Source organism: Piliocolobus tephrosceles, chromosome 17, assembly GCF_002776525.5.
Source record: "Piliocolobus tephrosceles isolate RC106 chromosome 17, ASM277652v3, whole genome shotgun sequence".
Classification (NCBI taxonomy): Eukaryota; Metazoa; Chordata; class Mammalia; order Primates; family Cercopithecidae; genus Piliocolobus; species Piliocolobus tephrosceles.
Window position 1 is genome coordinate 53,878,918 of NC_045450.1, and position 25,288 is coordinate 53,904,205.

General features: G+C 42.6%; 1 protein-coding gene and 1 pseudogene across 2 annotated transcripts in view; one reads left to right on the forward strand and one right to left on the reverse strand.

Annotated features, from left to right (window-relative positions):
• The window catches only part of TANGO6 (transport and golgi organization 6 homolog), a 264,852-nt gene that overhangs the window by 179,238 nt on the left and 60,326 nt on the right, over positions 1-25,288 (forward strand). The window lies entirely within an intron of this gene.
• Positions 6,908-7,007, reverse strand: LOC111541493 (annotated as a pseudogene).

Below are 25,288 nucleotides of genomic sequence, written 5' to 3' on the forward strand. Positions count from 1 at the left end.
AAATTTTCACAAACCTTGTACAATTTGTTTAAGCCTTTAGTTTTATCCTATCTTTTTAAATTTAGAATGATTCTTACACCCTCTAAATTAGACAAAATTACTTTTTTTTTTTTTTTTTTTGAGGCGGAGTCTCGCTCTGTCGCCCGGACTGGAGTGCAGTGGCCGGATCTCAGCTCACTGCAAGCTCCGTCTCCCGGGTTTACGCCATTCTCCTGCCTCAGCCTCCCGAGTAGCTGGGACTACAGGCGCCCGCCACCTCGCCCGGCTAGTTTTCGTATTTTTAGTAGAGACGGGGTTTCACCTTGTTAGCCAGGATGGTCTCGATCTCCTGACCTCGTGATCCGCCCGTCTCGGCCTCCCAAAGTGCTGGGATTACAGGCTTGAGCCACCGCGCCCGGCCTTACTTTATTTTTTTAAGAAAAAAAAACACATTCTCATGCCTTTTTACCAAAAACATGTAATTTTAATTTCTTTAGTGTAAGAAATTTTAATTACATACCAGGTGCAGAGCCTAGGATGCAGGACAGAACTGCCTATAAAGTCTGACTCTTGCCAGCACAGTTAGGGGGAAATGGCTCACCCTCTATGTTCCCAGGCCTTATCCTGAATTAAATGGCTCTAACGCAGGTAAGTTGAACAATTACCAAAAGTCATAGAAAGTTTATGACCTTAAAGCGTTTAGCAAACCTAATATCTGACCTGCATGATTTAGACCAAATGTCCAAATTTTGAAGACATTTTTATTTTATTTTACTAGTAATCTTTAAACTTTCTTTATTTTTAAAAGACTATTAGTTATGTGTACTAAAAGGCACTAAAGTTTTTATTTTTCTAGCAAAGTATTTAAGTCTTATTTTTCTTTGTGCCTATTATTTAGAGCTCTTTTATTAAACATTATACATACAACACATATAAATACACAGACAGAAGATCCAGTAGTTGTAAGATTTCTCATTTGCCAGTTTTTAAGTTTCTCATTAAAGCCTGCAGTTTCTAGGACCAAATAAGCAGGCACAGCTAGAAAACAAAACAGATCTCCAAAATTCAAGGATCCCATTTTTACACTAGATTCTGGATTCCTAAAAAAAAGAGGAACACCATGGGACCAGACAATGCCATGCTTTTACCTTGCATTTCACTGCAAAGACGTTCCCCCGAGGCTGGTGGCCAACCCAAAGCCCATCTGCCTATTCCCCATTTCATACCTTTTAGGTACCCAAGAGCACGCTTTTTTCATTTAAATATGAGAAGAAAGAAGTATTGGCCTGTAGTAACAACCACTCACCGTAAGCAACTGCCATCAGCTATTCCAAAAATATATGTCCTACCTAGCTGTTACACCATGGCTAAAAGTTCTCTCATAATGCAAAATAATTTCTGATACCCCCAAAAGTAAAAAAAAGATCAAGTAACATGATGCAAAACAGAGCAGAGCCTTAGATTTTGAGAGGGACCTGTCTACTTACAGTTTTTGGAGTTCCATGAGGAAAACAGCTTTTTCTTCCAAAACAGGATCTGTGACATCTTCTATTTTTCTCCCAAGGAGTCCCAAGCTGTCAGAAATTAGCATAGGTCCTCTCATGTGGGCATCAAGGGTAGCAAGAAAAAATACTGGAGAAATAATTCAGTTGACTGAGAAGAAAAACAAACCAAAAAAATAAGATCGAAGAAAAGGCATAAAACCCTTTAATTTATATATATATAAAACTTGGGTGATATGGTTTGGCTCTGTGCCCCTACCCAAATCTCATCTTGAATTGTAATCCCCATAATCCCCATGTACTGAGGAAGGGACCAGGTCGGAGGTGACTGGATCATAGGGATGTTTTTCCCCATGCTGTTGTCAGGATAGTGAGTGAGTTCTCATAAGATCTGATGGTTTTATAAGACAGTTTTCCCTGGTCTTGCTTGCTCTGTCTTGCCTGCTGCCATGTAAGACATGCCTCTTCCCCTTCCACCATGATTGTAAGTTTCTTGGGGACACCCCAGCCGTGCAGAGTTGTGAGTCAATTAAACCTCTTTTCTTTATAAATTACCCAGTCTTGGCTGTATAAAATGGACTAATACATTGGGTATCTGTTTTTAATTAAGCTGACTTTTAACCATAGAGCACTTTTTAAAAAAGTCCTTTTGGGTCAGATGCGGAGGCTCACGCCTATAATCCCAGCACTTTGGGAGGCTGAGGCAGGCATATCACCTGAGGTCAGGGGTTTGATACCAGTCTGGCCAACATGGTGAAACCCTTTCTCTACTAAAAATACAAAAATTAGCTGGGTTTGGTGGCACACACCTGTAGTCCCATCTACTCGGGAGGCTGAGGCACCAGAATCGCTTGAACCCGGGTAGAGGTTGCAGTGAGTTGAGATGGCACCACTGCACTCCAGTCTGGGTGACAGAGCAAGACTCCATCTCAAAAAAAAAAAAAAAATCTTTCTAAATCTTTTATCATTAGACTTTAGCCAGGACAAGCAGCCAACACCTCTGGCTTTTAAGCCCCCTTTTTCCCCCCTCAAAGGTATTCTTCCAAGTAAAACAAAAAAGCCTTAATGAAGGTTATGATTTAACCATGGATGTACGAAGTGTCTCCAAAGAGACGGCAAGCGGTTTTTATGAGATCTAGAATCACGCCTAAGGTAGCTCAGAGAGAAGAAAATTCAAGTCAGGAAATCAGCAGCTGTCCATAGAGGGAAAAAGAATAAATAAATGGCAAAAGTCCCACAAGTGTCAAATCAAAAGGAACTCATTCCCTAAGCCAGGAGTTTAATCCAGGCCACCATCACAAAAGAGCAGAACCTTTGCTACTGAGCTACAGCAGAAGGTAAGCACCATATTGTTTTTCCCAGGAGTCTAGAGCAGCCATTTTTGAGCTTATGAAGAACATACCTTTTTAAGGGAAAAGAAAACAGATTTTAGAATTGAAAGTCAGTATTTCTTTCAGTCTTACTGAAAGCAAACCAATACTTTAAAAAACGTATTTTAATATAGGGGACCAAAATTTAGATAGACTATTATAAATAAATTTTCTTTCATTGTGGTTTATTTAATTATATTAAAAAGTTTAGGCCGGGCGTGGTGGCTCATGCCTGTAATCCCAGCACTTTGGGAGGCAGAGGCGGGTGGATCACAAGGTCGGGAGTTTGAGACCAACCTGGTCAATGTGATGAAACCCCGTCTCTACTAAAAATACAAAAATTAGCCAGGTGTGGTGATGTGCGCCTGTAGTTCCAGCTACTCAGGAGGCTGAGGCAGGAGAATGGTGTGAACCCAGGAGGCGGTGCTTGCAGTGAGCAGAGATCATGCCACTGCACTCCAGCACGGGCAACGCAGCGAGACTCTGTCTCAAAAAAAAAAAATTTAATAGTTATCTTTTATGAACTTTATCACAACTTATGTAGACCATCTATGACTTAGGACTTGTCCTATACTTTCTTCTTTCCTAAATAATCACTCATTCTACTTTAGAACAAGAATTTACCATACAAGATCCTTTCTCACATAAAATTTCTTTTCTTTATAGCCTTCCTTACCAAAAATACATCTTCATATCCATAACTTTCTACTCATCTCTCTCCCCTACCTACTGTTTTTTTTTTCTTTCTACCCTGTTTCTATTTTCTTCCTAAATCCACATTTTAAACCCCACTTTAAATAACATCTGAATTGGCAAAAAAAAATTTTTTTTCAATAACAGTATATCTTCTTTGGCACATTTTGCATACAGAATTATATATGAATTTTTAGTAATCCTAAATTTTAATGAGTTTAAATTAAATGAACTTGAAAAATGCTTGGACTGACTGACTTAATTTATGAGTGCTCTTTTATTTATAAGTCAATTTGTTACCCTGTAGACAATATATAACATAATAAATATAAATATACATAAACACATATGTATATATGCACACACATAAAGATCCAATAGCTTTTATCTTGAAACTCTAGTCATGAGGTAGTAATACAGACTCACTGTTTCATAAAAGACAGCGAGATCCAAATTATTTCTTTTTTTTTGAGATGGAGTCTCACTCTGTCACCCAGGTTGGAGTGCAATGGCGCGATCTTGGCTCACTGCAACCTCCACCTCCCAGGTTCAAGCAATTCTCCCGCCTCAGCCTCCTGATTAGCTGGGATTATAGACACTTGCCACCACGCCCGGCTAATTTTTGTATTTTTAGTAGAGATGGGGTTTCACCATGTTGGTCAGGCTGGTCTCAAACTCCTGACCTCGTGATCTGCCTGCCTTGGTCTCCCAAAGTGCTAGGATTACAGTCAAGAGCCACTGTGCCCAGCCCCAAATTATTTCTCTGACAAAATCGGGACTTGTCCAAATGGCTAAACTTTTTTTGCTAATTTGAATTTGCTGTAGTTGCTTAAAGGGCACCTTAGCAGCAAGTCCTTCAGGACTATTGTTCCCATGTCCAACAAGGATCTTTACTAGACATAGAACTTTTTCTATCTATCTTTCTATCCAGTTATCTAGCCCTGCAAATTCTCACCTCCTGCATCAAAACATTAAATGAAGTGACAATAAGACAAGAAAATGCTGTTACAGAAAACAATAACTTTAGAATAGAAAACAAGAAAAAGCAAGACCAGGATTCCCCTAGGGTGGGACTCTAACCCACAATTGTAGAGGGAATGCCAATTCTGAACACCGCTGAGCATCTGGCATGGATGACAAACATACCAAATGCTGAAAACCCCAGAGCACCTCAGGAGTATCCAGCAGTGAACCCCAAAGGCATGAGACCTAACACAATTGGGGGCCACAATATAACATGACTCTGGCATCCCAGGATCAACACAATGGGGGACCACTCACAACCAAGTGTCTTGCTTTAAACAATTGCCCAACTATCCAAAGCAAAACTACAGAGAAGGGGTGACAGGGTGGGCTACTAAGGAAGTGGCCGGCCAGGTGTGCTCCCATCTGGGGCACCCAGACAAGGGGAGGCTGCAGTCAGGCTCCTAAGCCAGAGGTCTCATGGCCACTTTCCCATCTACCCAAAATAAAGGACAGAGAATCCAAAATCGAAATTGAATAAAAGGTGGCAGCCAGGCATGGTGGCGCACACCTGTAATCCCAGGAGGCCAAGTCAGGTGTATCACCTGAGGTCAAGAGTTTGAGACCAGCATGGCCAACGTGGTAAAACCCCCATCTCTACTAAAAATACCAAAAATTAGCCAGGCACCTGTAATCTCAGCTACTCGGGAGGCTGAGGCAGGAGAATCACTTGAACCCAGGAAGCAGAGGTTGCACTGAGCCGAGATTGTGCCATTGTACTCCGGCCTGGGCAACAACAATGAAACTTTGTCTCAAAAAAAAAAAAAAAAAGATAGCAAGTTGAATCCTCATTTCACCCAGCCCCTATTCAAGGTGGAGTCGCTCTGGTTTGAATGCCTTTGATATAAGGAGCTCCAAGAGTCTGAATCTGGAGTGTTTTTCTTGCCTCGGTTAAGAAACTTTTAAATAATACTAATATTTTTTCAAAAACAGAAACAATGAAAATTTAGAAGGCTTTTACAAATGTTACTCATTAAATGGCCGGCTCTGAAGCAGTAAAGACTGAAATTATATTGTCACCATCGTTTACTGACAAATAAGGAAAGGAAAAGCTGGCAGAAGCAATGCCAGTCAGAAAGCAGTGGGAAAGCCCTGGGTTCTGCTTGACTGGTGGTGGAGGCAGGACTCAGTTCCTATAGTGGGCAGATTACCAAAGAATCCAGATCTCCTGCCTCCTCTGTTTGAGGGCAGCAATGATTGTGAATTGTCTGTGAGATTAGTCCCAAGCCTTTGGTCTCTGAGTTTTTGGGAGGCAGGAATGTGTTTCATATCAGATTGTGCTTACACACATAGACTGCTTCTTTTCTAGTATGTGAATATTTTTATATGTTGCTTCTGTCTTTCCAGCTTCACTGAAAAATAGATTCTCCAGTCCTCGTTCTGACCCTTCCATTCGCAAAATTTCGTTTTTTAAAAAACAGACTTCTGGCTGGGTGCGGTGGCTCACACCTGTAATCCCAACACTTTGGGAGGCCAAGGCAAGTGGATCACCTGAGGTCAGGAGTTCGAGACCAGCCTGACCAACATGGTGAAACTATATCTCCACTAAAAAAAAGAATACAAAAATTAGCCGGGCATGGTGGCACACGCCTGTAATCCCAGCTACTCCAGAGGCTGAGGCAGGAGAATCCCTTGAACCTGGAAGGCGGAGATTGCAGTGAGCTGAGATTGCACCACTGTACTCCAACCTGGGTAACAGAGCGAGACTCTGTCTCACAAAAAAAAAAAAAAAAACCAAAAAACACACTTATTGAAATAGAATTCATATATCATATAATTCAACCATTTACAATGTACAGCTCAATGTTGTTGTTGTTGTTGTATGCTCACAGACTTGTGCAATCACTATTACAATCAATTTAGGACATTTTCATCACCCCAAAAGCAACCTTGTATCCATTCCCAGTCGAGCAGTCACTACTGTACTTGCTGCTCTAAGGGTTTACTTTTTTTTTTTTTTTTTTTTTGAGACGGAGTCTCGCTCTGTCGCCCAGGCTGGAGTGCAGTGGCCTGATCTCAGCTCACTGCAAGCTCCGCCTCCCGGGTTTACGCCATTCTCCTGCCTCAGCCTCCCGAGTAGCTGGGACTACAGGCGCCCGCCACCTCGCCCGGCTAGTTTTCGTATTTTTAGTAGAGACGGGGTTTCACCTTGTTAGCCAGGATGGTCTCGATCTCCTGATCTCGTGATCCGCCCGTCTCGGCCTCCCAAAGTGCTGGGATTACAGGCTTGAGCCACCGCGCCCGGCCCTAAGGGTTTACTTAAAGTTGGACATTTCATATAAACGAAATACACCATGTGGGCTTCTTTCACTTAGCATAATGTTTTCTTTTTCTTTTATTTTAAACATGGAACATTTCATGAATTTTCCTGTCATCCTTGCACAGGAGCCATGCTAATCTCTGTATCATTCTAGTGTTGGTATATTTGCTGCCAAGGCAAGCGCAGTGTTTTCAAAGTTCATCTATGTTGTAGCATGTATTGGTAATTCATTTCTTTTTATTGCTGAATAATATTCCATTGTATTTATATGCCACTTTTTTTTTTTTGAGACTGGGTTTTGTTCTGTCACCCAGGTTGGGGTGCAGTGGCGCGATCTCGGCTCACTGCAACCTCCGCCAACTGGGTTCAAGCAATTCTCCTGCCTCAGCCTCCTGAGTAAGCTGGGATTACAGGCACGTGCCATCACACCCTGTTAATTTTTTGTGTTTTTAGTAGAGGCGGATTTCACTGTGTTAGCCAGTATGATCTTGAACTCCCGACCTCATGATCCGTCTGCCTCAGCCTCCCAAAGTGCAGGGATTACAGGTGTGAGCCACCATGCCTGGCCTGGATATGCCCCATTTTTAATCCATTCATCAGTTGATGGATATGTGAATTTTTGGCTATTATGAATAAAACTGCTATGTACATTTGTGTACAAGTTTTTATGTGGAAAGTGTTTTCAGTTCTCTCGAGTCATATGGTAACTCTATGTTTAACTTTTTGAGGAACTGCCAAACTGTTTTCCAAAGTTCTCCATTTTACATTTTCACCAGCAGTGTAGAAGGGTTCCAGTTTCTTCTCACCAGGGCTTGTTATTGTCTGCCCTTTTGATTACAGCTCTCCCAGTGAATATGAAATGATATCTCCTTATGGTTTTGATTTCTACTTCCCCAGTGATTAATGATGTTGAGCACCTTTTCCTGTGCTTATTGGACATTCATATATCTTCTTTGGAGAAATGTTTATTCAGATCATTTTTTAATTGAGTTGTCTTTCTTTTTTGTGTTGTAAGAGTTCTTTATAAATTCAAGAGACAAGTCCCTTACACTTATGTGATTTGCAGATATTTTCTTCCATTTTGTGGGTTGTCTTTTCACTTTTTTTAAAAAAAGAAGAATAGACTTTTTCTTTCAGAAAAAAATAGACTTTTTAAAGAGCAGTTTTAGGTTCACATAAAAATTGAGCAGAAAGTCGAGAGAGTTTCCATATGCTCCCTCCCCCCACACAGCCTCCTTCACTATCAAAATTCTTTTCACTTTCTTGATGGCGACATTTGAAGCACAAAGGTTTTTAATTTTGATGAAGTCCAACGTATGCATTTTTTTCTTTTGTCACTTTTGCTTTTGGCATCATATGTAAGAAGGCTTTGTCTAACCTAAAGTCACAGAGATTTACTCCATTTTCTTGTTTTTTGTACAGCCGAGATCTTGCTATGTTGATCAAAGCCATCACTCCCAGGCTAGTCTTGAACTCCGGGCAATCCTCCCACTTAAGTCTCCCAAAGGACTGAGAGTTTTACGATTTTATCTCTTTTTATTTTTTATTTATTTATTTTTATTTATTTATTTATTTATTTTGAGACGAAGTCTCGCTCTATCGCCCAGGCTGGAGTGCAGTGGCCGGATCTCAGCTCACTGCAAGCTCCGCCTCCCGGGTTTACGCCATTCTCCTGCCTCAGCCTCCCAAGTAGCTGGGACTACAGGCGCCCGCCACCTCGCCCGGCTAGTTTTTTGTATTTTTTAGTAGAGACGGGGTTTCACGGTGTTAGCCAGGATGGTCTCGATCTCCTGACCTCGTGATCCACCCGTCTCGGCTTCCCAAAGTGCTGGGATTACAGGCTTGAGCCACCGCACCCGGCCTACGATTTTATCTCTTATGCATACATCTGTGATCCATTTGAAGTTTTTTTTTGTTTGTTTTGTTTTGTTTTTTGTTTTTTGTTTTTTTTTGAGATGGAGTCTCACTCTGTTCCCCAGGCTGGAGTGCAGTGGCACGATCTCAGCTCACTGCAACCTCTGCTTCCCAGGCTCAAGGAATTTTCATGCCTCAGCCTCCAAAGTAGCTGGCATTACAGGCACCTGCCAACATGCCTGGCTAATTCTTGTATTTTTAATAGAGATGGGGCTTTGCCATGTTGATAAAGCTGGTCTCAAAATCCTGACCTCAGGTGACCTGCCCATCTCAGTCTCCCAAAGTGCTGGGATTACAGGTGTGAACCACCATGCCCGGCTGAAGTTAATTTTGTACATGTGTCAAGAAGGGGTTTTCATGTGGCTATCAAGTTGTTCCTGCCTCATTCTTTCTCCATTGTTTTGGCATTCTTGTTAAAAATCAATTGAACATAAATAGGAGGGTTTATTTCTTTTTTTTTGAGACGGAGTCTTGCTCTGTATGCCCAGGCTGGAGTGCTGTGGCGCGATCTTGGCTCACTGAAATCTCCACCTCCCGGGTTCAAGCGATTCTCCTGTCTCAGCCTCCCAAGTAGCTGGGATTACAGGCATGTGCCACCATGCCAGGCTAATTTTGTAGTTTTAGTGGAGACGGGGTTTCTCCATGTTGATAAGGCTGGTCTCGAACGCCTGATCTCAGGTGATCCACCCGCCTCGGCCTCCCAAAGTGTTGGGATTACAGGTGTGAGCCACCATGCCTGGCCCGAGAGTTTTATTTCTTGACCCTCAGTTCTATTCTATTTGATTTACCTATTATTAGGCCAGTATGTACTATCTTGATTATTGTAGATTTGTAGTAAGTTTTAAAATCAGGAGTGTGAGTCCTCCAACCTTTTCGCTGTTGTGGATCCCTTCCATTCTTATATGAATTTTAGGATCAGGTCGCCAATTTCTGCAACAACAGCAACAGCAACAACAACAACAACAAAAGCAGCTGGCATTTTGATAGGGATTGTGTTGAATCTGTGGATCAACGTTGGATATTGCCATTATGATATTGTCTTTCCATTCATGAGCATGGGATGTCTTTCCATTTATTTGTCTTCTTTAATTTCTTTCAATAATATTTTCAGAGTATGTGTTGCACTTCTTTTGTTAAGTGTATTCCTATTTTATTCTTTTCAATGCAATTGCAAATGGAATTGTTTTCTTATACAGAATATTCACTGCTAACCTGAATACTTACTTTGGCATTTGGTGGCAGGAACTGAAGGGCATATTAGGACACATCAGTTACTTGAAGTGAATTAAATTATTTCATGCGTGTACTGAGAATGAAATGGGTATCAGCACTGCTCAGCTGGTGAGGCCACCCCCTACATGACTATGCTATTGATGACCTGATTCCTCTATGACTGTTATAGAGAAAGACTTTCTCTTGCCAAAGTATCTAGAAAGTTTTCAATCATTCTGTGTATCTTATCATTCTATTTGCTACCCTCACTAAATAGAACAGTCCCAGTACTATTTGTGCCATCATTCATTTGGAAGAGAGATTTGATTTCCAAAAGATTATCATACTCTTCAACTGTAGTGAGATTACAGTGACTTTGCACCAGAGTAATGTTATGCTAAAGGCATTGCAGTAGAATGATCCACTGGAGATTAAAAACCTCATTCTGTGTTATCAAACAAAGACCTCCATCCTCAGTGAACACATTATCTAATTCTAATCCACCAAGAATGTATCTCTAGTTAAGCTATTTCCTTGCTCAAAAAAGCATTATCAGCTCTGCATTGTTTACATCTTTAGTTTCACACCCTCCATGATTTGACACTGCCTGTTTCTGATCATGTTCACCTCTCATTGTGCTCTTCATTGCAGTTACCTGGTACAGCTGCTGTTTTCTAAATATGCCATATATTTTTTCTCTCTACCCCTGCCACCACCTTGCCTCTGCTGTCACAGCTCTGTCTACCGGAAGCAATCTTCCTCTTGTCTGTCCCTATGAGAATCCTTACCATTCCTCAAGATTAGGTTTAAGTGCTCCCTCCTCCATGAAATTTTCCCCAAGAAGAATAGATCACCCATCCCATTGCTCTCATCTTGCTTAGTACCTCTGACTTCCTAAAAGTAAGGACAAAATTTCCATCATCTCGCAATCTCCAGTGCCGTATGGCATCCCTTGCACATAGTATGTCTACATTCAATGTTTTCATTGAATTGGCTAGATGGAAAGATATTTCTTAAACTGCAGTTTGGAAATTAAATTCTGATATATTTTCAGGACTATGTATATTCTCTGAAATAGTTTTTAAAATATTGTATTTTCATTGTACTAATAATTCTGAATCACCAGGATCCACGTTATAATCAAGTTGCATTGCACAATGTTAATGCCCATGTTTGTGTTTCAGAAACACTGGAGCAAAACATTATTCAGAATGTGTGTAAAGTTCTGGTTACAGAGGAGTGCTGGCTGTAAGTGATCATTCAATTTTTGGAAAATGTAATTGGTTTTAGCCAGCAGTACCTTAATCTGAGGATAAAATATTCTTTAGTTACTTCTTGGTAGAAAATGGAGAGAGCAGTTAGGAATGGTTTTATCTGTGTTCACATGTGTGTCTCAAAAAAAAGCGGGGGGACAGGAGGAGAAGGAAGAGAGCCCCCATATGTTAATAATAGAGTTTTGAAAGAATGGTATAAGAATCTGGCGAAGAGTGCAATTCTTTTTCTCACTTGATTTTTCTCAATTTTACTTTTCTGGCCTGTTTTAGTGAACTAGGGGAATGATTGAGCCCTTGAAATTAGCAGGTCCTCTAACTCCAAACGTTTAGTGTGTGTGTGTGTGTGTGTGTGTGTGTGTGTGTGTGTGTGTGTGTTTTTGAAACAGGGTCTTGCTCTATCACGCAGGCTGGAGTGCAGTGGCACAATCATAGCTTACTGCAGTCTTTGAACATCTGGGCTCAAGTTCTCCTCCCACCTCAGCCTCCCTAGTAGCTGGGACTACAGGCACATGCTACCACACCCAGCTAATTTTTAAAATACCTTTTTTAGAGACAAGCTTTTCGCTATATTGCCCAAGCTAGTCTTGAACTCCTGGCCTCAAGCCATACGCCCACCTCAGCCGCCCAAAGCTTGTCAATTCAGATTCGACAGCACCCCTCTGCTATGTAAGCATCTCTTGTTGCAAGTCATCTCAGATCCTTTCTGGAAAAAGATGGGATCTGATATACATAAATGAATCTATCACTCTAGACTTCAGAGTACCATTGAAAAGATTAATGAAAAATCTTCCAAATTCTGATTTGTTAAAAGAATCTTTTCACAATGCCAGAATTGATACAGGCAAGTCATAGGCAGGTTAAAATTTTTTCAGCTCTCTCACTTGATTGTTCACCTTCCAAAGCAACTCATTTTTATCAAGTTCTTTTCAAACGAATCTAGATCCTTCACTGGCTTTCTTGAACACACAGCTGTTTGCTTCTCAATAAGGTTGATTGGTGCTGACTTCCTGAGACTAGGGAGATGCAAATAGCCAGGTGTTGTCATTACCATTGCACAAAGTAGAAGCCATTAGAACTAAGCTAAGATAAACCCCACTCATGAGAATCTGCTTGGTAAGTTTCTAAAAGTGGGCTTGGATTTACTGTGTTCATTTCTCTGAAGCTTTTTAGAAATACCTGAGGAGGCCAGGTGCAGTGGCTCACACCTGTAATCCCAGTACTTTGGGAGGCCAAAGCGGGTGAATCACCTGAGGTCGGGAGTTCAAGACCAGCCTGACCGACATGGAGAAACCCCATCTCTACTAAAAATACAAAATTAGCCAGGTGTGGTGGCGCATGCCTGTAATCCCAGCTACTCGAGAGGCTGAGACGGGAGAATCATTTGAACCTGGGAAGTGGAGGTTGCGGTAAGCTGAGATCATGCCATTGCACTCCAGCCTGGGCAACAAGAACAAAACTCCGTGTAAAAAAAAAAAAAAAAGAAAAAAAGAAATACCTGAGGAAAAGAAGATGGTCTCTTTAACTTCAGTTTCATGAGTGCCTCTTCATCTAAATATTGTAGTGTGTAGTGAATGCTTTCTGTTTTTTGTGGGGGTTTTTTTGAAATAGAGTCTTGCTCTCTTGCCCAGGTTGGAGTGCAGTGGCGTGATCTTGGCTCACTGCAAGCTCCGCCTCCTGGGTTCACACCATTCTCCTGCCTCAGCCTCCCAAGTAGCTGGGAATACAGGCGCCCGCCACCACGCCCGGCTAATTTTTTTATTTTTAGTAGAGACGGGGTTTCACTGTGTTAGCCAGGATGGTCTCGATCTCCTGACCTCATGATCTGCCTGCCTTGACCTCCCAAAGTGCTGGGATTACAGGCATGAGCCACTGTGCCCAGCCATGAATCCTTGCTGAAAATGGAGTGGGGGAACTTGGAAATCAGTACAATTTTTTGTAAAAGCCATTTAATGCATATTTTTAAGGACACAGCAGGATAGTAATGAATGTTTGCCCTTGTCAGGGGACAAATGTGTGCTGTCCTTCATTAAAAGGTGAATTAGGATCTCGGAGCTTTTGGTTCAAATAAGTTTCAACTGAGTCAATAGGAACATCTCATCTGGATAAAGAAAAGTACAAACAAACATGTAACAACCAAAACCAAAGAACCCCTCCTGGATGGGATAATAGTGGTTTTGTTGCCTAATCAGAAACTAGGAAATAGTAGTGAGTATCCCAGAACCCTAGATTTTAATTCATAATCAAATGGGTTAGCCAATAGTTGTGAAATACACCCAGCATGTAACCCCTTCTTGCAAGCTACTACTGTAAGTAGTTACACACCTTTTTTTTTTTTTTTAATAGGTTGGCACATATAGTAAAGATGACTCAGCTCTTTGGGAAAGTTATATGCATTTATGCTGATATTATAGGAGTCATGCTGTATACCAGGTTGTTGTCTCAATTAAAATTGTAATTAGAAGAAAGAAAATTATTTGGTTTAATTTTTTATTTTGTCATACTTTGGTTATACAATTGACTTTTGAGTCATTTAAAAAATACGTACGCAGTGGCTCACACCTGTAACCCAGCACTTTGGGAGGCTGAAGCTGAGGTGAGAGGATCACTTGAGCTCAGGGGTTTGAGACAAGACTGGGCAACCTGGCAAAACCCCTTCTCTACAAAAATATACAAAAATCAGCTCGGCATGGTGGCATGCGCCTGTGGTCCCAGCTACTCGGGAGGCTAAGGTATAAGAATCACTTGAACCTGGGAGGTCAAGGTTGCAATAAGCCATGCTTACACTACTGCACTCCAACCTGGGTGACAGAGCAAGACCCTGTCTCCAAAAAAAAAAAGGCAGGGCTGCCTTAAGTTCCTTTTTTCTTTTTTTTCTTTTTCTTTTTTTTTTTTGAGACAAGAGTCTCGCCAGGCTGGAGTGCAGTGGCCGGATCTCAGCTCACTGCAAGCTCCGCCTCCCGGGTTTGCGCCATTCTCCTGCCTCAGCCTCCTGAGTAGCTGGGACTACAGGCGCCCGCCACCTCGCCCGGCTAGTTTTTTTGCATTTTTTAGTAGAGACGGGGTTTCACCGTGTTAGCCAGGATGGTCTCGATCTCCTGACCTCGTGATCCGCCCGTCTCAGCCTCCCAAAGTGCTGGGATTACAGGCTTGAGCCACCGCGCCCGGCCTTTTTTCTTTTTTTTCTATTCCAAGACCAGGTCTCACTCTGTCGCCCAGGCCAGAGTGCAGTGGCACGATCTCAGCTCACTGCAACCTCCACCTCCCGGGCTCAAACAATTCTTGTGCCTCAGCCTCCCGAGTAGCTATGACTATAGGCATGCGCCACCATGCCTAGCTAATTTTTTATATTTTTAGTAGAGACAGATTTTCACCATGTTGGCCAGGCTGGTCTTGAACTCCTGAGCTCAGGCAATCCACCTGCCTTGGCCTCCCCAAGTGCTAGGATTACAGGCGTGAGCCACTGCGTCTGGCCCCCAAGTTCCTTTGTTTTGACAAATGTAACTTTTTTGATGTTTCATATTGATAGACATAGGATTGACATTGAAGTGCTCTACAACTTTATAAATGAAGAGCCTTCCAGTTTTCATATATCAGTTAGAATGTTTTTGGCTGCAAGTAACAGAAATTCCCACCTCAAGTGGCTTAACAAAGAATGAATTATCACACATAACAAAAATTCCAGGATTGGTAATTCTGTAGCTCAGTGACATCATTCAAGACCCATATTCTGGCCGGGCACGGTGGCTCAAGCCTGTAATCCCAGCACTTTGGGAGGCCGACAGTGACAGAGCGAGACTCTGTCTCAAAAAAAAAAAAAACAAAAAACAAACAAACAAACAAAAACCCATATTCTTTTCATCTTTCTCCTCTGTCAACCACTGCTTATGGGCCTTATCCTTTAGTTCCTCATGGTTTCAAGTTGATTGCAGCAATTCTAAGGCAACCCTAATTCACGTATCCTTATGATAGCCAAAGGCAAAAAAGTCTGCTAGAAAATTCTTCACAACTCATTTCCTTCACAACTCATTGTCAAGAACTGGGTCACATGCCCATGCCTAAACCAATTAAAGCAAAGGGAGATGTCCACCATAATTCACTTAGACCAATGGAAACTGTAGCCTGAATCACATGGGGAGGGGTGGCAACAGGTGGATACTTGAACAAAATTAGTGTACTGTTTATAAGGAAGAATGGGAAAATGCCAATGAGATGTATACAAAGTTTGACATATAGGAACCCCTAAAGCTCAAATTAACCCCTGGGCTGGGCACAGTGGCTCACACTTATAATCTCAGCACTTTGGGAGGCTAAGGCAGGAGGATCACTTGAGCCCAGGAATTTGAGACCAGCTTGGGCAACATAGCAAGGCCCAATCCCTATAAAACAATTTTTTTAACCAGCTGGGCATGGTGGTGTGCACTTATAGTCCCACCCTACTCAGAAGGCTAAAGCAAGAGGATCTCTTGAGCCCAGGAGTTTGATTCTGCAGAGTTATGATTGCACCACTGCACTCTAGCCTGGGTGACAGAATAAGACCTTGTCTCAGAAAAAAACACACACACACACACACACACAAAAGAAAAAGAACCTCTTATATAGGATCTTAAAATTCAATGCCTATGCCAAATTGCAGCCCTGGAAGATTCTTTTGACTATGTGCATTCATTTTGTTCTCCACAGAAACCTGTTCAAGCTGGTCAAACCTAGACTTCCACCTGGAGACTAGGGTACAATACAGTCCTGAGACCCCTATCATAAGAAAAGAAGGGAGGGAAGGTTAGTCAGAGGGTAGCAGAGCCCCAGGAAATGGGGGTAAGGTCATAAATCCCCAGAGAAGACCAGGTTTGAGCAAGGGTGTGACAGATCTAGACTATGCATGTGAGGCCTAGGGGAGGTCCAGTCTTGGAGAACATGGAGGCAGGGCCCTTTGGGAAATGCAACATGGATGAAGTGACTGTTTCAGTTCTTCCAGTCCAAAACCGGGAAAACAAGGTAGCAAGTGAGCCCAGAGTCAGCAGACCAGGTACAATGCAGGGTCTGAGATGCCAACCCTCCCACTGGCTTCTTGGGTTCTCAGGTGCAGCTGGAATGGGTTGGTGGAGCATGTAGTTTAACAGATGCCCTTTTTTTTTTTTTTTTTTTGAGATGGAGTCTCGCTCTGTCACCCAGGCTGGAGTGCAGTGGTGCGATCTCGGCTCACTGCAAGCTCTACTTCGTGGGTTCACGCCATTCTCTTGCCTCAGCCTCCCGAGTAGCTGGGACTATAGGCACCCGCCACCATGCCCAGCTAATTTTTTGTATTTTTAGTAGAGACAGGGCTTCACCATGTTAGCCAGGATGGTCTTGATCTCCTGACCTCGTGATCCGCCCACCTAGGACTCCGAAAGTGCTGGGATTACAGACGTGAGCCACCGCGCCCAGCCAATGGATGCTCATTTTCAAAGGAGGGCTGGAGCTCAGTTAGGGCAGGACTTTATATAAATGGAACGTTAAGTTGCAGTTTGGTTAGTATGGTGATATGCTCTTGACTTATATGGCCAGTCAGTGTGAAAAACAGCCATATGATTTCTGCATTGAATATAAAGCTTCTATTGCCCACTCTCTTCTTCACTTTTCCAGCAGGCCCTCACATGACTTGTTCCTTGAGATTTTCTCCTCTGAGAGCTCTTCCCTGAGCCCTCACCCACAAGTCAACTCCCCCGCTCCTTATTTTTTTTCATAGCCTTCATTGCTGCTGGAGATTTTATTATTTATTGTCTTTTTTCCCCACTAGAAGTAGGTTTCATGAAGATGGGAATTTTGCTTTCTTAAGTTCATGCTATATTATCCTCAGTACTGAGAACACTGGCACATTGGAGTACTGTGGGCATTCAATTAAGATTTGCTGGATGAATTAGCCAGGCGTGGTGGCACATGCCTGTAATCCCAGCCACTCGGGAGGCTGAGGCAGGAGAATCACTTGAACCTGGGAGTCGGAGATGAATGAGATACCTCTTAGCATCCTTCCTGATGTTTCTTTCTCCTCATGATGCTCCTTCTTTTATTGGATAATGAGAGCTGTGCTTTCTAATTCCTGTTTTGCCTTAGCTACCAAGAATTGTAAAACTAAGTTACTAAACTCATGGTTTATTTGCAGTAGCCATTCTTAGCTTGAGATATCTGCACTCCTCTCACTGGAGAGCTTTTAAAATATTTATTTTATGTATTTTATTTTATTAATTATTATTATTATTTTGAGATGGAGTCTCTACCCAGGCTGGGGTGCAGTGGTGCCATCTCAACTCACTGCAACTTCTACCTCCCGGGTTAAAGCTATTCTCCTGCCTCAGCCTCCTAAGTAGCTGGGACCACAGGCGGGCGCCACCACACCCAGCTAAGTTTTTTGTGTTTTTAGTAAAGATAGATTTCACCATGTTAGTCAGGCTGGTCTCAAACTCCTGATCTCAGGTGTTGCACCCACCTCAGCCTCCCAAAGTGCTGGGATTACAGGCATAAGCCACCGTGCCCAGCCTGAAAAACAACAACAACAACAACAAAAAAAAACGAACACACTTTAGAGTCTGAGCAAATAAGATAATCCTGGAGCTGTTGTTAATAGAATAGGAACCAGATCAAACATTACTCATAAAAGTCCCTCTCTGTCACCTTTTTGGCACATCTCACTCCATTGTTATTGCTTGGTCAGTATTTTTCCTCTTCCCCATTAGGTTTTGCCATGAGGGCAAGGACGGTATCTTTCTTGCTTATGATTAGCTCCCCAGGGCCTAGCACAGTGCCAGACACATAGTACACACTTTATCATTATTTGATAAGTTAATTTAATGTGCCTTTTCTTTCGTTATCATTTATTTTTAACTATAAGCCCCTATATTTGTAAACATTAACATATTTCTCCTGTGTTCTTACCCTTTTCAACCTGCAGTTTCCCCTGTTTGTAGATTTCCAGACTTCCTTCATTTTTTTATGTGCCTTCCTTCCTGACAAGGAACCTTCTTCCTTTAACCAGAACAGCCTCCCACTCCAGGGCTCATGAATGTGTGCCTTTTCTTCCTTCCCCAGTCTCCTAAATCTCATTTTCCTGATGACTAACCCGAAAGTGACTCACAAACTCAAACACTTAGAACTGGAAGGAGCCTGAGGGATCATCTCGTCTCACTGGCTCATCTCCACTTGGTCCAGGGAAGTGAAGAGAATTGCCCAAGGGTCACTCTGCTGGTTGGCAGCAGGGCCAACCCTAGAACACAGATCTCTTACTCTGGATCCTCATTTCCAGCTGCAGAGTGAGCAAGCCCCTTTCCTAGCTCCAGAAAGAGAAAGCACTGCAACAAAAGTAGAAAAGTATATTGTAGTCTTAGTTGGAAATCTTTTTTTTTTTTTTTTTGGTTTTGAGACAGAGTCTCACCCTTGTTGCCCAAGCTGGAGTACAATGGTGTGATCTCCGCTCACTGCAACCTCCGCATCCCAGGTTCAAGCGATTACCCTGCCTCAGCCTCCCAAGTAGCTGGGATTACAGGAACCCATCACCATGCCTGGCTAATTTTTGTATTTTTGGTAGAGATGGGGTTTCACCATGGTGAGCCACCGTGCCTGGCCTTTGGAAATCTCTTTTTTTTTTTTCTTTTTTTTTGAGACAGAGTCTCGCTGTGTCGCCCAGTTTGGAGTGCAGTGGCACCATCTCGGCTCACTGCAAGCTCCGCCTCCTGGGTTCACACCATTCTCCTGCCTCAGCCTCCCGAGGAGCTGGGACTACAGGCACCCGCCACCATCCCTGGCTAATTTCTTTTTGTATTTTTAGTAGAGACGGGGTTTCACTGTGTTAGCCAGGATGGTCTCGATCTCCTGACCTCGTGATCTGCCCACCTCGGCCTCCCAAAGTACTGGGATTACAGGTGTGAGCCACCGCGCCCAGCCAGAAATCTCTTAGATGCAATATATCATAGGAGTTACTCATAGGTAACTCACAGGAGTTAAGTATCAGACCATTTAAGTTTGATCCCAGCTCTATTTACTCTTCAAACAAGTTAACTCCTTTGTCTTGGTCCTTTCCCTTTTTTCCTATGTATTTGAATATTTAATGTACATATTTAAATCTGTATGTTTGATTTGTTTATAGTAGGAAAAGTTGTATGTGTGCATATTTACATACATAAATGGGAATACTGGTTCTGTTTCTTTCACTTTAACAATGTCTTGAGGAAAGCTTTTCATGTCAGTATATATAATTCTGTCATGTTCCTTTTAATGACTGCATAGTATTCCATAATATGGGTATACCATGATTATTTAACCTTTCCTATATGAATTTTTTAGTTTATTTTTTCTCATTTTTCATGATTACAATTCACTAAATTCTTTATGCGGATGTCCTTGTGCAGATATGTAACTACCTCTCTAGGATAGATAATTAGAAATGCAAAGACTGGGTCAAAGAGTCTGAGATGGCAGTTCAAATCTCCTCTTTTCTATTGTGAAAATAGCCTATCAATCATTATTGATTTAGTTTTGGCAGCATACGTTGATGTTGACAGGACAGAGGTGAGTCTTATGACTGCATGTAGTATGTTAGGAATTGGCAGCATTTTGGAGAAATTACTCCTTTATCTTTTTCTTACACTATATGGAAGGTACGTTGTGTTTTGGACCTTGAGGGGAAAACAAAAACCAAAACGAGAAAAAAAACCAAAAAACTTTCTCGTCCTCTTCCTTCCAAGGGACTGAGACTAGCAAAATAATGCTTTTGAACAACCTCTGCTTGACTCTATGACAGCATTTGTCACACAGTTCTATAATTGTCAGTACTTATCTGTTTATATGTACTCCTTAAACTTTGGGCATCTTCTTTTCTCCTTTTTTTTTTTTTTTTTTTTTTTTTTGAGACGGAGTCTTGCTCTGTCGCCCGAGCTGGAGTGCAGTGGCCGGATCTCAGCTCACTGCAAGCTCCGCCTCCCGGGTTTACGCCATTCTCCTGCCTCAGCCTCCGGAGTAGCTGGGACTACAGGCGCCCGCCACCTCGCCCGGCTAGTTTTTTGTATTTTTAGTAGAGACGGGGTTTCACCGTGTTAGCCAGGATGGTCTCGATCTCCTGACCTCGTGATCCGCCCGTCTCGGCCTCCCAAAGTGCTGGGATTACAGGCTTGAGCCACCGCGCCCGGCCTTCTTTTCTCCTTATTTTATTTTATTTTCATTTAGTTTAGTTTAGTTTAGTTTTGTAGAGACAAAATATCCCTATGTTGCCCAGGCTGGTCTCGAACTCCAGGCTCAAGCAATCCTCCCGCCTCAGCCTCCCAAAGTGCTAGGATTATAGGCATGAGCCACTGTGCCTGGCCTACTTTGGACTTCTTAAAGGGTAAAAAGAATTTTTCATCAATTCTTGTATTCCTAGAATATTAGCATGATACCTAGTACATAATTATGTTTTGTTAAATAAATTAATGAATTCAATTCAATATTACCATTTCCTGTACCTAGTACAGTCATGCATTGCTTAACAATGGGAATACGTTCTGAGAAATGTGTAATTAGGTGATTTTGTCATTGTACACACATCATAGAATGTACCTACACAAACCTAGATGATTTATTTACATATATTTTGTAATACAGAAAATCAAATGTCCCAGCACCATTGCTGAATGCTAATTATTTCCCCAACTTGATCTGCAATGCCAATATCATATCAGGTTTCTAAATGTGTGCTGCCCTATAATCTGATGGGACCACTGTTGTATATTCAGGCCATCATTGACCGAAGCATTGTTATGCAGCTCATGACTGTATGTGCAAAGACTGCTAAGACCTGATGGGATCAGAGATGAAGGAGTCAAAGTTCTACCCTCCAGGAATTTATAGTCTTATGGGAGAAATAGATACAGGCTTAAAACATTTAGGAACCAAGGCATGAGTGACAAATGTGATTTAAGTCCAAGCGACTTAAGCACAAAGTATTGTGAGACTTTTAAGGAGGACTAAGTGAAGCTGATTGAGGGGAAGAGGCAGGTTCCACAAAGAAAGTGGCATTTGAGTTGGGCCTGGTAGGACAGGCCAGTGATTTATCAATATAGGTCATCATTTTGGTGATTAAAAATAGGTGACTTTATGCTTGTAATCCTAGCACTTGGGAGGCCAAGGCAGGAGAATCGCTTGAAACCAGGAGTGCAAGACCAGCCTGGGCAACAAATAAAGGCCGGGCGCGGTGGCTCACGCCTGTAATCCCAGCACTCTGGGAGGCCAAGGCGGGCGGATCACCAGGTCGGGAGATCGAGACCATCCTGGCGAACACGGTGAAACACCATCTCTACTAAAAATACAAAAAAATTAGCCAGGCGTGGTGGCGGGCGCCTATTGTCCCCGCTTCTAGGGAGGCTGAGGCGGGAGAATGGCGTGAACCCGGGAGGCGGCAGAGCTTGCAGTGAACAGAGATCACGCCACTGCACTCCAGTCTGGGCGACAGAGCGAGACTCTACCTCAAAAAAAAAATAAAAATAAAAGTAAAATAAAATAAAATAAAATAGCCAAGAGTAATGGCATGTGCCTATATTCCCAGCTACTTGGGAGGCTGAGGCATTAGGATCACTTGACCCAGGAGTTTGAGGCTGCAAACGACTTATGGCAGCATCACTACACTTCAGCCTGGGTGACAGAGCAAGACCTCATCTCAAAAAAAAAAAAAAAAAGGGGGTGAATTTAAACAAATGCTTCAGAAAACATTTTGTCACCTTATAGATATTATATATATTTAGGGCCAAAGGCGAATGTTTTATACCTGGGCTCTGGAATTAGGATCTCAGAACGAAGATCAAGCCAAAACAGCCTTGGTTCTTGGTACACCAATGGGGGAAGACATTGTTTCCATATATAGAAATACATACATTAAAGACATTCAATTCAGAATGTCCTAGCATGCTGCTATTTCTACTCTCTTTAAAAACAAAATAAAGACTGGGCACAGTGGCTCATGCCTGTAATCCCAGCACTTTGGGAGGCCAAGGTGGGTGGATCATCTGAGGTCAGGAGTTCGAGACCAGCCTGGCCAACATGGAGAAATCCCGTCTCTACTTAAAATACAAAATTAGCCAGATATGGTGGTGTGCGCCTATAATCCCAGCTACTCAGAGGCTGAGGCAGGAGAATCACTTGAACCTGGGAGGCAGAGGTTGCAGTGAGCCAAGATCATACCACTGCACTCCAACCTGGGTGACAGGGCGAGACTCTGTCTCAAAAATAAAATAAAATTAAATTAAATTAAAAATAAAATAAAATAAAAATCTTCTCTTGACCCCACTTCCTTGACTATCACCCCATTTCTTTGATCTGCTTTCCAAAAGCCTCCTGAAGTGATGTCTCTGTTTTCTGTTCTTCTTCTCCCATTCTGACTTAAATCCACTCTTGTCATGCTTTCACCCCCATCAGTCTGTCAGGACCATTCTTGTCAAGGTCAACAGTGACTTCATTTTTACTCAATCTAATTGTCAACTTCTAGTCTTCTTTCCACCCAATGTATGACCAGCTTTTGATGCAGTTGACCATTGCCTCCTCTCTGTTATACTTTTCTCCCTTAATTTCTAGGATATTACTCCAATTTTCCTCCTACCTGACTGGTTATTCCTTTTCAGTCTCCTTTGCTGGTTCCTCCCTTCTTAGATCTCTTAATGTTGAAGGGCCCAGGCCTCACCCTTGGTCTTCTTCCCTGCCTACACTCCCTCTCTTGGTAATCATGTCTCATAGTCTCAAGGCTTTAAATGTAATCTATATTCCACTGATTCCAAAGTATTTATCTCTAGCCCAGACCTCTCCTGAACTCTATACACATAAATCTTCAACTACCTACTTAACATGTCTAAAACTGAACCCTGATCCTTCCTCCTGCCTCAGTTGATAGTAACTTCATCCTCCCAGTCTCAAAAGCAAAAATCCTAGAAGTCATTCTTGGAGTCATCAGGAAGTCATGTTGGCTCTATCTTCAAAATATATGCAGGGTCTGGCTAGACATAGTGGCTCGCACCAGTAATCCCAGTACTTTGAGAGGTAGAGGCAGGAGGATCACTTGAGTTTAGGAGTTCAAGACCAGCCTGGGCAACATAGTAAGACCCTGTTTCTACAAAAAAGTCAAAAATTTAGTCGGGCGCGATGGTATACACCTGTGGTCCCAGCTACTCTGGAGGCTGAGGTGAGAGGATCACTTGAGCCCAGAAGATTGAGGCTGCAGTGAGCTGTGATCACTCCAGCCTGGGTGACAGAACAAGACCCAGCCCCCTCTCTATATATGTATTTATGTGTGTGTGTGTGTGTGTGTGTGTGTGTGTGTGTATGCAGAATCTTCTTATCACCACCTCTACTGTTCAAGTCACCATTGTCTCTCCAGCCACTTACTGTAGTAGGTTTCTACCTTGGACCTTCTTCCACCCTGGACATACACAGTGCCCACCAGTGTGTTCTCAGCACTGCAGCCAGTGTGATCTTTTTGCACTCCTTTGCTCAAAATCCTCCAAAGGCCTCTTATTTTACTCTGAGAAAAAATCAAAGTCCTTGCAGTGTCCTGCAAGGCCCTTCATGATCTAACCCACCTCCCCGTCCCTGCCCTTACTTCTCTAGCCTTATCTAGGGCTTCCTTGGTGTTCTCAGACATGCCAGGCGTGCTCCTCTATAGGGTTTTCACACTAGCCATTCCCTCTTCCTGGTATGCTCTTCTCCCAGAAATGCACATGACTGATACACTCACCTTCCAGTCTTTGTTTAAATGTCTTTGTTAAAATGTCTTTGTTAAACCTTCTCAATGAAGCCTACCTTTACCACCTTTTTTTTTTTTTTTTTTTTGAGACAGAGTCTCGCTCTGTCACCCAGGCTAGAGTGCAGTGGCCGGATCTCAGCTCACTGCAAGCTCCGCCTCCCGGGTTTACGCTATTCTCCTGCCTCAGCCTCCGGAGTAGCTGGGACTACAGGCGCCCGCCACCTCGCCCAGCTAGTATTTTTTTGTATTTTTTAGTAGAGACGGGGTTTCACCTTGTTAGCCAGGATGGTCTCGATCTCCTGACCTCGTGATCCGCCCATCTCGGCCTCCCAAAGTGCTGGGATTACAGGCTTGAGCCACCGCGCCCGGCCCCTTTACCACCTTTTTAAAACCTGAAGTCGGCCACCATTCCCATTATTCCTTATTTCCCTTACCTGTTTTACTTTTTTTGCCCCTATAGTATGTGTTACCTTCTAACATTCTATATAATTTACACTAGAATATAAGCTACAGAAGGGCAGGAATCATGGTCTCTTGTTTCGCAGCATATACCAAGCATCTGGAACAATGCTTAGCACATACTAGGCCTCTCGATAAATATTTATCAAATAATCAGAGTTCTCTTTCTCCAGGACCCAAGTGCCTTGATTGTTTTTCACTCAGTTTGCTTATCCGAGCAGACAGTGGGGTAAGACAGGGAAAAGTAGGCTGATGATTGGGGTCTAGGGTCTAGCCTAGGGGCCACACTTGCTATTTGTATGACCATGGGCTAATTATAGTTGGGCTGGGTTTGTGAAAGTTTATTAAGCTATACTTATGATATATACATTTTTTGTATGTATATATAAAAGTTTTAAGTTTTCTATAATAAGACTCTCTGAAAATAACTGCTAGTAACACTATGGGGAATATCTTCACATATTTTATCTCTATATGTAGACTTTTGAGAATAAAATTGAGATTCTACATGCTTTTTCACAAAACCATGCATCATGAATATTTTTCGTAACATGAAATATTCTTCTGGAGCACGATTTTTAATGGTTATGCAAGTATTTGAAAAGAGTAAGACACTGGCCACATGCGTTGACTCACTCCTGTAATCCCAGCACTTTGGGAGGCCAAGGCAGATGGATTGCTTGAGCCCAGGAGTTCAAGACCAGCCTGGGCAACATGGGGAAACCCCATTTCTACAAAAAATACAAAAATTAGCTGGGCATGGTCGCATGCACCTGTAGTCCCAGCTACTTGGGAGACTGAGGTGGGAGAATCACCAGAGCCTGGGAGGTCAAGGCTACAGTGAGCTGTGATCGTGCCACTGCACTCCAGTCTGG